This window comes from Periplaneta americana, chromosome 16 (assembly GCF_040183065.1).
Source record: "Periplaneta americana isolate PAMFEO1 chromosome 16, P.americana_PAMFEO1_priV1, whole genome shotgun sequence".
In the NCBI taxonomy this organism is placed as follows: Eukaryota; Metazoa; Arthropoda; class Insecta; order Blattodea; family Blattidae; genus Periplaneta; species Periplaneta americana.
This window is the reverse complement of record NC_091132.1, coordinates 61,320,217-61,334,070: the sequence shown is the minus strand read 5'-3', so window position 1 is coordinate 61,334,070 and position 13,854 is coordinate 61,320,217. Positions and strand designations below refer to the sequence as shown.

The window sequence follows — 13,854 nt, the reverse complement described above, 5'->3', positions numbered from 1 at the left end:
TATTTTACATTGATTTGTCATTTGACTGAGTAACAAATATTATATTGTGTTTATCTATATTTTTTTTAGTTGGTTATTTAACGACGCTGTATCAACTACTAGGTTATTTAGCGCCGATGAAATTGGTGATAGCAAGTTGGTATTTGGCGAGATTAGGCCGAGTATTCGCCATATATTACCTGGTATTCACCTTACGGTTGGGGAAAACCTCGAAAAAACCCAACCAGATAATCAGCCCAAGCGAGGATCGAACCTGCGCTCGAGCGCAACTTCAGACCGGTTGGCAAGCGCCTTAACCGACTGAGCCACGCCGATGGCTTGTAAGGTATAAACATCTCTCCTTTGGTACTGAATAAAACCCCTTTGTCACAAACTATGGAGAACTGTAACTGCATCATAAATGAAAAAATAACTTAACCTCTTTAACACAAGAGAAAAGTAATTGAAGAGCCCACTGCAAGAATGATGGATGTCACTTTCTTGTCGAAAATGAACCAAGACTGTCAATGCATAGTTTAAGACATATAGAATGTACATAAAGAGTTATATGGCATTAACACTGATAGTCATTGTCCAGTAATGATCGGAAAATCACAGTTAAGCTTTGAGCGCTAAGCATTTCAAACTTTCAATTGCTTCTCCTGAAAAATATATTCCAAATGACATCCATCATTCTTGCAGTGGACTCTTCAATTGTGGATAGTTTAAATCTGTACTTATTCCAGTTTAGCCAATTCATATTTAACCCCCTTTACACGAGCACCCGCGATATTAGGAAATAATGATCCATATCTCTTATCATCATGGTCCATACCAAACCACTGTGTTTGGAAGCGCTTTTTAAAATCGGTTGTATGCTGGGTAACTTTCGGTGCTGGACCCCGGACTCATTTCACCGGCATTATCACCTTCATCTCATTCAGACGCTAAATAACCTGATGTTGATACAGCGTCGTAAAATAACCTACTAAAAAAATCAGTTGTACCAAAATGTGACAGTACAAATTTTTGGAGAAATGCCCAGGAAGTCAAAAGGAGGATAGAAATGGCAAAGGAAGCTTTTAATAGAAAAAGGAACATCTTCTGCGGACCTCTGGAAAACGAACTAAGGAAGAGACTAGTGAAGTGGTTTGTGTGGAGTGTGGCATTGTATGGGGGCAGAAACATGGACATTACGACGAAGTGAAGAGAAGCGACTAGAAGCATTTGAAATGTGGATAGAGAGAAGAATGGAGCGTGTGAAATGGGCAGACAGAGTAAGAAATGAACCTGTGTTGGAAAGGGCGGCTGAAGAAAGAATGATGCTGAAAGTGATCAGAAAGAGAAAAAGGAATTGGTTGGGTCACTGGCTGAGAAGAAACTGCCCAATGAAGGATGCACTGGAAGGAATGGTGAACGGGAAAAGAGTTCGGGACAGAAGAATATATATGGATCATATGAGGAGACAAAGAGGAAGGCAGAAAATAGGGAAGTTTGGAGAATGCTGGGATTGTAGTGAAAGACCTACCCTTGAGTAGATAAATATAAATGAATGAACATAATATGTGCAGAGTTGGCTTATGTGGCGCAGTCGATAGTGTGGTGGCCTGATATGCCCGAGGTTGCGGGTTCGATCCCGGCCCAGATCGATGGCATTTAAGCGTGCTTAAGGCTCATGTCAGTAGATTTACTGGCATGTAAAAGAACTCCTGCGGAACAAAATTTCGGCATATCGGCGACACTGATAAACCTCGGCAGTTGCGAGCGCCGTCAAAAATAAAACATAATTTTAATAGACTATATGCAGAGGTGCCAACCTTTCAAGTGGGTTATAATTTATCTATAATCCTATAGTGCGTATATTCGTGCTCCCCCCTTCTAGCAAAGTCAGATGTAAAGTTTATTTTACAATTGAGACGTCGCGTCGCGATTACAATGGGGTAAGTTTTGAGGAAAATGCATTTGAAATTATTTCATTCGGGCGAATTCAACAAAAAAGAGCTTACACAGATTATGTACTTTTTCAGATTGAAATATTATTTATTAAAACAAATGTACCACTGAATCATGTTCTAATTTTTGTATTTCACATTTTCAAGAACTCAGTGTCTCTAATGAACAAATTATGGAGCTACAACACACTTTTTCCCTTAAAAAAATATTCTTCTATTACAAAAAAAAATAAAATAAAATTATGTACTTATTCACAGTCAATGATGTCGTCGTCACTGTTGTCATTCTCTTGTTCTTGTTCCTGCGTTCCGTGAATTTGGGCGTCGATGGTAATAATAAAAAACCTGCTCCAATGATAAAGAAACATATGACAATAATTCACATATGTCCTTTAGTTTTGCATGAGTCAGTGCGATTGGACAGTTTCTGCAGGTTTTCCTTTAAAAAAAGAATTTTGCAGGGTTGTAATATGTATGTAGCCTTTCCTTTTTTTGAAGTTTAACTGGTGTTTTTACTTCCAAATTATGCTCTTTGTTCATGCAGAATTCTTGTTTGTAATCCTTTATGACTTGAAATGTTATTCCATATTACAATTTTGCTCCCATCAACTGAGCTTCGGTAACTCGTTCCTTAAGGACAGTAAAGTTCATGACCAAATCCTGTGAGAGGCGAACGTGGCGAAAAGATGTTTTCGTGCGACATTTTTCAAAGCAGCTCAAAACAGCACAGACTCTTACTCAAACGAGAAGAGCTGTTGAGTATAAGAGGCTCGCGACAGGAACAGTTCGGCTGTGGTGCATGCGCGGACCTCTCATGCAATGCCAGCGTGATCCTTATCTGAATTTATTTTCGCGTGTACATTCCAGATGAAATCAAGAAGTTCCCTTTGTGCTCTGGTTACACATCTTGCATGTACGAAGGTTAGGTTTTGTTAGTTTAGGTTTTTATTAATGAAGTCCGCGCATGCGCAGACAACCAAGATGATCCTGTCGCGAGCCGCACTTGAGTTTGTCCTTCATATTTGCAGCATTATTATTATTATTATTATTATTATTATTATTATTATTATTATTATTATTATACTAGCCGTACCCGTGCGCTCCGCTGCACCTGTTAGAAATAAATATAAAGTAATTACATAATTAAAATAGGACGTTTGATCCAAGGAACAACTTTTACAACAGCGCAAGATAATCTGCTTCGCTCATTACCCAATTTTTTTTGCATTGCATTTATTGCATATATATTTTATGTATTTTAACACGATTCAATTTAGCATAGTTAAAATTTGAATTATAAAATAATGGATTGCTAAGCTAACGTACTATTACTGCATACTAAATCAATACACTCTCGTTGTTCGTTAATTCTCTGAGATTAAAATGAGTGTACATAAATATTATTTTAAGAAATACAGAAAACGAATGTACAAAATAACCTATCAAATTTTCTGTAGGCTATATTTAATAGCTTTCGATTGTTGATGTCCAAGGCTCCTGTTTCGATTGTTGTTGTCCAAGGCCCCTTATAGACGAAGTCATTTGTTCTTAATTCATTGCACCGTCTTAGATGGCGTTATTTTAATTTTAAAACTCATTTATCTCATTAAATATCAGTCCTATCAAAATTTTGTAAAGAATAAAACTTATCGGAAATCATTTTCAAAGAAACTTTTGTTATGTAACATTTTTCACAAAAATCAATAATAAGCGAGATATTTCGATTTATTTAATTCAGGCCCCCTCATATTTAAAGTATTTTGAATGCCATATAGCCTAAAATCTAAGTTACAACGAACTTAATTTATATTCCAATTTTCATATAAATCGGTTCAGCCATTATCGCGTGAAAAAGTAACAAACATACAGACAGACATACAAACAAAAATTTCAAAAAAGCGATTTTCGGTTTCAGGTTGGTTAATTATATATGTTAGGACCAATTATTTTTGGAAAATCGAAAATTACCAGAAAAATTTCGGCTACAAATTTATTATTAGTATAGATGAAGGGTCACCACTATCATTGGACGCTGAAGATAATAAATAAATAAATCATATCATATCATATCATATCATATCATATCATATCATATCATATCATATCATATCATATCATATCATATCATATCATATATCATATCATATCATATCATATCATATCATATCATATCATATCATATCATATATCAACAACATGTAGTTGAAATTATTCAGAATACATTTTTAATATTCATGTATTTGAAACTGTTTAAAAACTCTTGCCCTATTCGAACACTAACACTGCACTCACTATTAATATGAAATCCCTCCAACATAGGAGACCAGTATTCTCAGGAGAACACTCACAAACAAAATCGATTCTTCAGATATATTGAAATTAATTATTTTTTATGCTCCATTCGATAAATCACGTAAAAAAGTACTTTTCCATATTCCTAGATCAAAGACAGTCGTAAAAATTCACCCCTCATCAGAATTTTTTCTCCTCGCTGTTGTTTATACTCGCTTTAACATCTTTGGTCATATCGCGAGTTAATCTTTGGTTGAAATCCGAAGGCCTGTGTACTATTGTTGAGACTGGTTCTATCGTTGTGAACTAGATGGCGTCTGTATATGTATTACTGATTTGTTCTGAATATGTTTTCGGTAATAAATGAGGCCGGTGATATTGAGGGATGCCGTGGCCCGAATTTCCTGGCATTTGCCTTACGGTTGAGGAAAAACCTGAAGAACCTCAATCAGGAAATTCAACCCGACCGGGAATCGAACCCGGGCCCTCTGCGTAAGAGACCAGCATGCTGACTCCTACACCATAGAGGTGATCAATCAGAATGTTGTCCCTATATAATAAGTTAAATAATTTCAAAGATATTGATTATATATTCAGGAACAAATGATATATTTAGGAAACACAATTATGCAAATTGGGTTAATTATGAAGCTACTTTTCTCCTACATTATATTCAATATATTCAGATTATTCAGTTTACTCGTCGTGTATGTTATAATATTTTGCTGCAAATATAAATTTGTTTTACATTATTAACTATTTTCCTTGTAAGACAAAAATGTTAAGAAGGTGCTTTTATGGGCATAATGTCTATGTACTTTCAAATAAATAAATATATCATATCATATCATATCATATCATATCATATCATATCATATCATATATCATTATTATTATTATTATTATTGTCCACGCCTGTGGAGTAACGGTTAGCACGTCTAGCCGCGAAACCAGGTGGCCCGGGTTCGATTCCCGGTCAGGGCAAGTTACCTGGTTGAGGTTTTTCCGGGGTTTTCCCTCAACCCAATACGAGCAAATGCTGGGTAACTTACGAAGTTGGACCCCGGACTCATTTCACCGGCATTATCACCTTCATCTCATTCAGACGCTAAATAACCAAAGTTGTTGATAAAGCGTCGTAAAATAGCCTACTAAAATAAAAATAATAATAATAATAATTATTATTATTATTATTATTATTATTATTATTATTATTATTATTATTTACACCTTAATATTAAATAATATTATAAATAAAAAAAAATAAAAGAAACTACGTTTTGCTTCACTCTGTTAAAATACCTCCATATCGACATGTGCGCATGCGTGACATTCTATTTATAGACTCGCACCCTAATAATCAATGTTAACGAAGCCAGTAGACACAAAAAGTTTAAAAGAGTGAATCATTGCTTCGCGAATAAGATTGCACAACATTGCCGGAACGGAAATCATCTTCCCCCCCAACCTTTCTCAGGCACCAGTCCTGTAAGCAAGGAAACGAAACAGCAGCGCAAGGCCATTTGTTCGAGATAATGTAGGTCTGTTGGGCAAACAAGATACACACACCCTGTTCCTATCAGCAGACATGCATTGTATCTACTCCTGTCTCACGATTCGCACCTGGGCCCACTGAATTACCAGCCACAAGCATTATCGGTGTATGTTAGATATTCCGCTTGTACTAGAGATTAAAAATGGACTTAGTACCGTAACTCAACTAAACATTTTGCAAGCTGACGTACTAACTAATGCAACACACAAGATGCTGTATCATTTCATTACTTGCATTTTGTACAGTCACAGTTCTGCAACACACCGCCTGCCTTTCGAAAGGCTACTATAGTTAATAGGCTTTCTCGTCGGAGAACGAATTTCAGTTTTAAGCGAAATTCCTTGACTATGAAGTCGATATTATTACATTACTGTATTCTTTTGTTTCTGGCTCAGTGGAAGAGAAGACCTGAGGGCCTTAACTTCGCTAAAATAAACAAATGAACAGACAGACAGATAGGCAGGCAGGCAGGCAGGCAGGCAGGCAGGCAGGCAGACAGACAGACAGACAGATAGATTAGATTAGAACAGAGAGAAGATAGATAGATAGATAGATAGATAGATAGATAGATAGATAGATAGATAGATAGATAGATAGATAGATAGATAGATAGATAGATAGATAGATAGATAGATAGATAGATAGATAGAGATAAGATTAGATTAGAGCAGACAGATTATAACAGACAGATTAGATTAGATTAGAACAGATAGATAGATAGATAGATAGATAGATAGATAGATAGATAGATAGATAGATAGATAGATAGATAGATAGATAGATAGATAGATAGATAGATAGATAGATAGATAGAGATAAGATTAGATTAGAGCAGACAGATTATAACAGACAGATTAGATTAGATTAGATTAGAACAGATAGATAGATAGATAGATAGATAGATAGATAGATAGATAGATAGATAGATAGATAGATAGATAGATAGATAGATAGATAGATAGATAGATAGATAGATAGATAGATAAGATTAGAACAGACAGGTAGATTAGAACAGACAGATTAGATTAGAACAGACAGACAGTTTAAATTAGATTAGACAGACAGTCAGAGAGACAGACAGACAGAACCACTTAAACGTATTTCCGCATAAGATGTCAGTACAATTTTGTACCAAAATTACCTATAATATGATTGATATATTTAGCCCTTTTAATATTTTACATTTGAAAGAATTCCTGTCTAAGAAGTAAGGAAATAATAGTACGCAACAAATTTTAACAAGTTTCCTTCAATTAAAAGAATTAATTAATTTTCGTGGTTCTCATTAAAGTTTTTAAACGAAAGTATTGCAAGAGCTTTGTTTTGAATTTGCTACAGAGACTGAATTCCAGCCAAGACAAAATAAATATAAATTATCAATATTTGAGACAAAGCCAATGCTTGCTCAGGCATGGAACTCAATCAGCCAGGAAACCACTGCCAATTGCTTTAGGAAGGCTGGGTTCAGTGGAAGTGCGATTGAAACTGCACAAGATGAAGAAGAAGAAGAAGATAACGATAGTGCAAGAGTGAGCCCTGATGCTTTGTCCAACATTCATGGGCAAACTTAGAATCCGCTCCACAATCAATGAATTTGTTGAAGCCGACGATACTCTTCCACCAGGTGGGGACCAAGATATAGAGCAGCTATGTTAGTAATGTGGAAGCAAATCACAACGAAGAACAAGAAAAGAAAAAAAATGAATGGTTGACCGAAAACCACTGCCACCAAGTCGGGATGCCATGGACGTTTTGGAAATTTATGACCACTTTCTTCGAGAAATTGCCAGTGTACCAGGACCAGAGCATATCACGAAAAATCTGTGGGAACTAAAAGATTATATAGCCAACCTATATAAAAAAGTACCAAATAAACAACATTGGATAAAATCTTCGTTAGGTTAGATTAGTACATCATAGAATAAAAAGTTAATGTGAAAAGTGTGTGTCGTAGACTGAATTAATCGATTTCACCTGCAGGAAAGGACCAGCTTCAATTATAGAGTAAAATATACATGGTGATTCACGAAGTGTTACCGTCATTTAGGAAGGGCCTTACTTAGGTCAAATGGAGCAACAAATGTAAATAAAAACATAGAGCCCGACTTATAGTTAGGTCTACATCGCTACAGGTTACTGAAAATATGAAAGCAGAGGTGAAATTTAATAATATCACTATAGAAAACAAAAACTGGGTTCAGTTTCCACTCTTGTAACTGCTTACTTGTTGTAAACTTCATTCTGCTCATAAACTCCTAGTTTTACAAGAGATTTTCAAACGGTTCTCCTTCTACCTCCACACACTTGGTTGCACGCTTATGAATCGCGCGCGTCGCATTCCTTAACTTATCAGGACCATTCCTGATTATTGCTGGGGCGTCAATAATGCGCACAATTAATTATTCACGTGTGTTTACTTTAATCCGGTACACAAGATCCTTCATCCATCTCCATAAGCAGTAATCAAGGAGTGTCAAATCTGGGGACCTGACTGGCCAGGAATGAGGACCTCCGCGACCAATCCAAAGGATGGGAGATATTGGTTTAGATGATCTCTCACAGCGAGGGTGAAATGAGCAGGTACCCCATCAAATTGGAAATGCATACGAAGTCTCGTTGCAAGAGGAATGTCGCCTAGTAATTATGGCAATTCGTTTTGTAGGAAGTGTAGATACATGTCACCATTTAAGTTTCCGGGTAAAATGAATGGTCCTATCAGCTGATCATACAGAACACCACACAGATTACACTAAAGCGATGTTGAAAATTGGTTTTCTCCGTAGATTTAGGGTTAATATCTACCGATTTATGTACGTTATTAATGCCATCCCGTGTGAATTGCGACTCATTAGTGAACATAATACAGCGGTAAAACTCTCTACCATTTCTCCATTTAAGTTTTTTTAAGAAATAAAAAATTAGTTATTTTAGAAAAGAAATTAAGTTTACAGTAATGTTAAGTAATGTGTTTAGTGTTACGAATGTATAGCAATTACTTCGAAATGTATCTGTCGAGACGTTTTTGTTTACATTCTCTTCTTAAAATCTTGCGGAGTGGATGGATGCAGTTTAACTCAACCCTACTGCAGAGCAATGAGCTCAAGGTTGGTTGCAGCTTTGCAACACGTTACATTTCGTATTCTCAAAACTATTTGACGTATCAAAAAGCTTATTTGACAAAACTAGTTCGTATTGACTTCATCTATCACCACTGTGAATTAATGCAATAGGTTCCCTTCCACTCTGTATATTTTTAAATTCAGAATACAAAATCGGTTAAACTTTTATCACCAAACATGGAGTAAATGGTTATCAAACAATAACTCTTTTTCGTGATAATCGCTTTCGCTTGTGTTTATAGCTAAGGTCCAAGGCTAATTATATACGAATACCCGTTGATATGTGAAACAAATGTTGCAACTCACGTAATATAAGCGCCATCTTGACTTTAGACCTTCAATTCAGTCGAGATATGCAATAACACTATCCACTCACAACGAAACGGTCGATCAGTCGTCTCTTGATGCGATCATCTTGTGGCGTATGTGGTGCGAGGTGAAATAACTGCAGCGCTCTGGGGAGCACTATCCCTCACGAGTGAACATTCAGTGGAATTCCCATGCCTTGACATCACAATCTCTTTCTCGGAAATCCCATGTCTCTACTTCATGCAGATTATTGATTTACACGTAATAATTACGTATAAATGCCCCAGTTTATCATGCCACTTTTGAACTCGCTTGTACGTTAAAAATGTTCTATAGTGAGAATCAGGTAAGAACAATTCCTGAACAGAATAACTCTTCTCGGGTTCTCAGCCAGGTGAGTTCGAGATTAGCTTCCAAGCTTTCGACGGCTAGCTCTGCCATCTTCCTGAACAGCAAATATTACCGTATTGTCAGTGTTGCCAACTGTTACCACACATCACACGATCCTGCGTACTGAATGACTTATTTACTTACCGTACTTTGCCTTTATGTTGCAAGGTTATTCTAAATAATTCAATAATTAGTAACATATTTTCGTAGGCAAACTATACGATAAAGGGATCAACATGTTAGGTATTTGTCTGGCAATATGAAATTCATTGGTTTGAGTAAACAAATGATTCATGAGACCTAACCTAAAAATATATTTTGTTTGACCACATGAAATTATTAGCACTAACTCCGAAAACTTAGGGGAGAGTCGGGTAGTATCAGACAGTGCGTTTCTTTCATCTACCATCATATGGTAGTACCTGAATGACATGGCTACATTTCTCTATGCGACATCACAGAAACGTAACCATGTCAATCAGGTACTATCATCGTGTGGTAGATGAAAGAAACTCACTGTCCGATATTACCCGATGTCCGATACTACCCGACTCTCCCCTATCTGACTATAGTCTTGAATTATAACCACAACGCAACACATAAAGTAACTATTATGTGTTAATATTAATACTGATATTAATTAATTAGCAGTATGTTCAAATTTCACTAGCTTCCAGTAACCGGCTCAGAAATATAGTACAATTATAATTTCATGGAATTCCAGTACCGATAACATTTGTCTCAGCTGCCAACATACCAGTTACAAAATCACTAGCATTTGTAGTATTTGTCAGTATCGAAATTCGAAACGAAGTTGGCAAAAGAAAATTCAACCTGCAAACTAGAAAATCATCACAATCCACTAGCATATGTAGTAATGGGGGGAAAATGGTTAGATTTCACCCTTAGGGTATTAAGTAAGCTGTCCCGGACTATACACTTTTCTTATGTCGTCATATTATTATGAATTGTTCCTTTCGCGTTGTTCACTTGATTCGTTCAGAATTTCAAGACATCATTCTTAATCGGTTATTTAACGAAGTTTTATCAAATGCGCAGATATCTAGCGTCGATTAAATTCTTTACAGTGGAATGTGTCTGAAAATTTGTCATCTGACATTCGCTTACAGCAGTCATGTCAATTGATGCCTATAGAAGCAAGCGCGCGCTTTAGAGCTCAGGAGAGCATGAGCGCTTTACAGCGGAAAGGAAAGAGACAGACGAGTGAGGTAGTATATGCCGCTTGGTCGAGCTATATTCAGGGATGGCCAGCACTGATTCAATGGATAAAGGAAGAGATCTTATTAAAACTGTATCCATGTTAATTTTTAGATTTGTCTGAGAAGTATAAGTGCATTATAAGAATGTAAGTTTTAATTTTAATTCTCATTTTTCATAAGTTTGATTTTTTTTATTCAAAATAAATATTTTCTAAACTTTTTTTTATAGAAGAGTGAAATTTTCAGATATAGGCTTATTTAATTAGTAGCCTTACAGAATGTTTTCGTAAATATAATATACCGTAAATACGTATTACAGAAGATAGTGTATTGAAAAATTTTAAAAATATTCGCATGGAAATTGTTTATAAGAAAATTAATTAACAAAGCAACTGCTGTTACATTATAAGCAAAAGATACGTGTCCATGTGTTATAAAAATGTCAGCTCTATAGCTTCAGCAGATTTCGAGAAAATAATTTAATATTCTGGTGATAGGAAGTTGCTCACCTATATCACCTTAAAAGCATAATGCGATAAGAGTTTTCTTATGGAATATTAGTTACATTTAAAACATATACAGCACCTAGGTAACGTTGCTTTGTACTGTAATATTGTTTTAATTAGTTTATTTATTACTTTTATAAGACTAAAGGTACCATCAATATCAATTCCAACTTATCATGTCATACTCAATATCTTTTTTTGGGAAATCACTTTCTTTATGAATGACGTGTTTCATCCATTTAGTATAGTATAGTTGTACTACTATGGAATTTATGTGAATATTCCTTATTGACTCTTTATTATGTTAGTAACATTTAAAACACAACTGCAATATTAAGAAATCAGTATTAGTACTTTTGTTTTACAGACAATATAGATAATATCAAACAGAAAGAAGCCATATAAAAATAACGACATAAAATTTCTCGTCCCGTCTAAAGTTTATGCACCACTGTTTTCTTAATCCAACAGGCTGCTTATTCATATACACAACCCTTTCTCTTTCCATACTTTAGCGCTTGATGCTCGCGCACGACGTCAAGGTCAGAAAAATGCGCTTGCTTTGACATCACTGGCTTACAGTTTGGGAAAACCTCAGAAAGAAAATATCCAGTTAATCATCTCACGCGGTATTCGAACCCAAACTCGAGCTCAGTCACGAAGTACGATTCCAGCTCGTTACCCCTGACTATATCCGTGACTGTGGTATTTGTTCTATAGTATCTGTTGTGATCAGGGCAGACTAGGCAGCTGCCTAGGGCGTCAGATTTGAGGGAGCGGTTTTAAAGCTATAACTATTAATTTTTATATTTTTTAAATGTTATTCATAACTCTTTAAAAGAGTACATAAATTTAAGAGCACAATGATTAGCAACAATCAGTTCAAATTTAATCAACGGTCTGCCAATGGAAAAAGGACAGTTTTTCAATAATACTGTCACAATGCGATCATAGCACTTTTTTCAATGTTATGGCCTCTCACCGTGAGAGTCTCACATGATAACATTAAAGAATTTACTGCTATTATATTACGATACGTTAGGAAGGCAAATCTCGATGCTCGCTATCATAAGCTTTGTGATGAGAGACGCCGCTAACTCTGTCATCAACAGTATACTGCCAGTATCAACACTCAATAACGCCCATTCTGGCTTACATTCAAAGAAAATACCGCCAGCCAGTGTTGCCAACAGTTGTCCATATAATCCCGCTAGATAGTTTTCTAAAACCCGCGATTTTCTAACAAAAATCTCTAGATTTTAATGCGTATTTATTATTATTATTATTATTATTATATTATTATTCAATTTTATAATAATAATAATATTTATATAATTATTATTAAATAGCAATATTAAATGATTATTTAATAATAATAATTATTTATTAATAATTATTTAATATTACTATTTAACAATAATTATATTATTATTATTATTATTATTATTATTATTATTATTATTATTATTATTATTATTATAGGTTAAGGTAGAGCATCCACTCGCCAATATAACGAATATTGCACATTTGCATCATTGCCAATGTGGCGCTATAAAGCAATTTTGAACACTTTCATCAAAGTCAAAAAACATTTCAATTCTTATTGAACTATAAGTTATATATGGAATTATCATTACATTAACACATTCGTTATTTTACAAAACACATTGAACGAACTAAATGTAATGATGAAAGTTTCTCCCCGACATCACGATCCACTTCCACTAGGTGGAATCCGACACGGAATATAGCAGGGATGGCAATATATTATGCTACCCGGATAGTTACAGATGATGAGTTTTGGGTGCATCGTTACCAACCAGACACAAAGCGTGCATCAATGCTCGAATCAAGTCGCCATTGGTCACTCGTGCAGAGGCGCCTCCATCTTGCAACTGCTGCTTCTTTGTTTCGATTGTGCTCAAATCGATAATACTGTCATACTGTTAAAAATAAATGTTCTATGGACATGACATTTACATTATACATCATAATTTGAGAAAATTATCTGCTAAATTGATTTCTAAATGCCTGAACGCTGATTAGAAATTACTCAGAGTAGTAATTTCCAAGTGGTTTAACTTTTGGGATTGTAGGCTACGTATTGTAACAAGCAAACCTAAGAGGTCTTTATTATATCGTCGTTGATTTTATGAAACCTCCTATGTGACGGTACAGAGGAGGAAGAAAAAATTAATTAATATCAATAGGCATAGGTACACTGATTCTCGATGGTGTCATTTATGTTCACCATATTCACCAACGTTTTCTACAGAATTACTTCATATTCTTATGTAGATCCCATCGATTTTTAATTAATTTTTCTTCCTTCTGAAAAATTATGTTGTGTTCTGTCATATATGGCGTTCCATAAAATCAACGACGATATATAGCTCTTTAATTAAGCAGTACAGTAATATGCAATCTACCTACGCAATAAAAATCAGTAAACACAATGAAGTAGCAGAGGAGTTCAAACAATTATGGACGCTGAACGCTGACTCCGTCACCATCAGTCAACTACATTGCTTT

General features: G+C 35.2%; 1 protein-coding gene across 3 annotated transcripts in view; it reads right to left on the bottom strand.

Annotated features, from left to right (window-relative positions):
• The window catches only part of LOC138716370 (sialin-like), a 211,494-nt gene that overhangs the window by 73,868 nt on the left and 123,772 nt on the right, over nucleotides 1-13,854 (bottom strand). Inside the window, exon 1 of one of the 3 annotated variants that reach the window (XM_069849391.1) lies at nucleotides 9,204-9,293. The exons of the other annotated variants lie outside the window; for them this stretch is intronic. The gene's annotated coding sequence lies outside the window, so the exon portion shown is untranslated. Of the gene's footprint in view, nucleotides 1-9,203; nucleotides 9,294-13,854 lie in introns of those variants that run through there. 3 annotated transcript variants of the gene reach the window in all.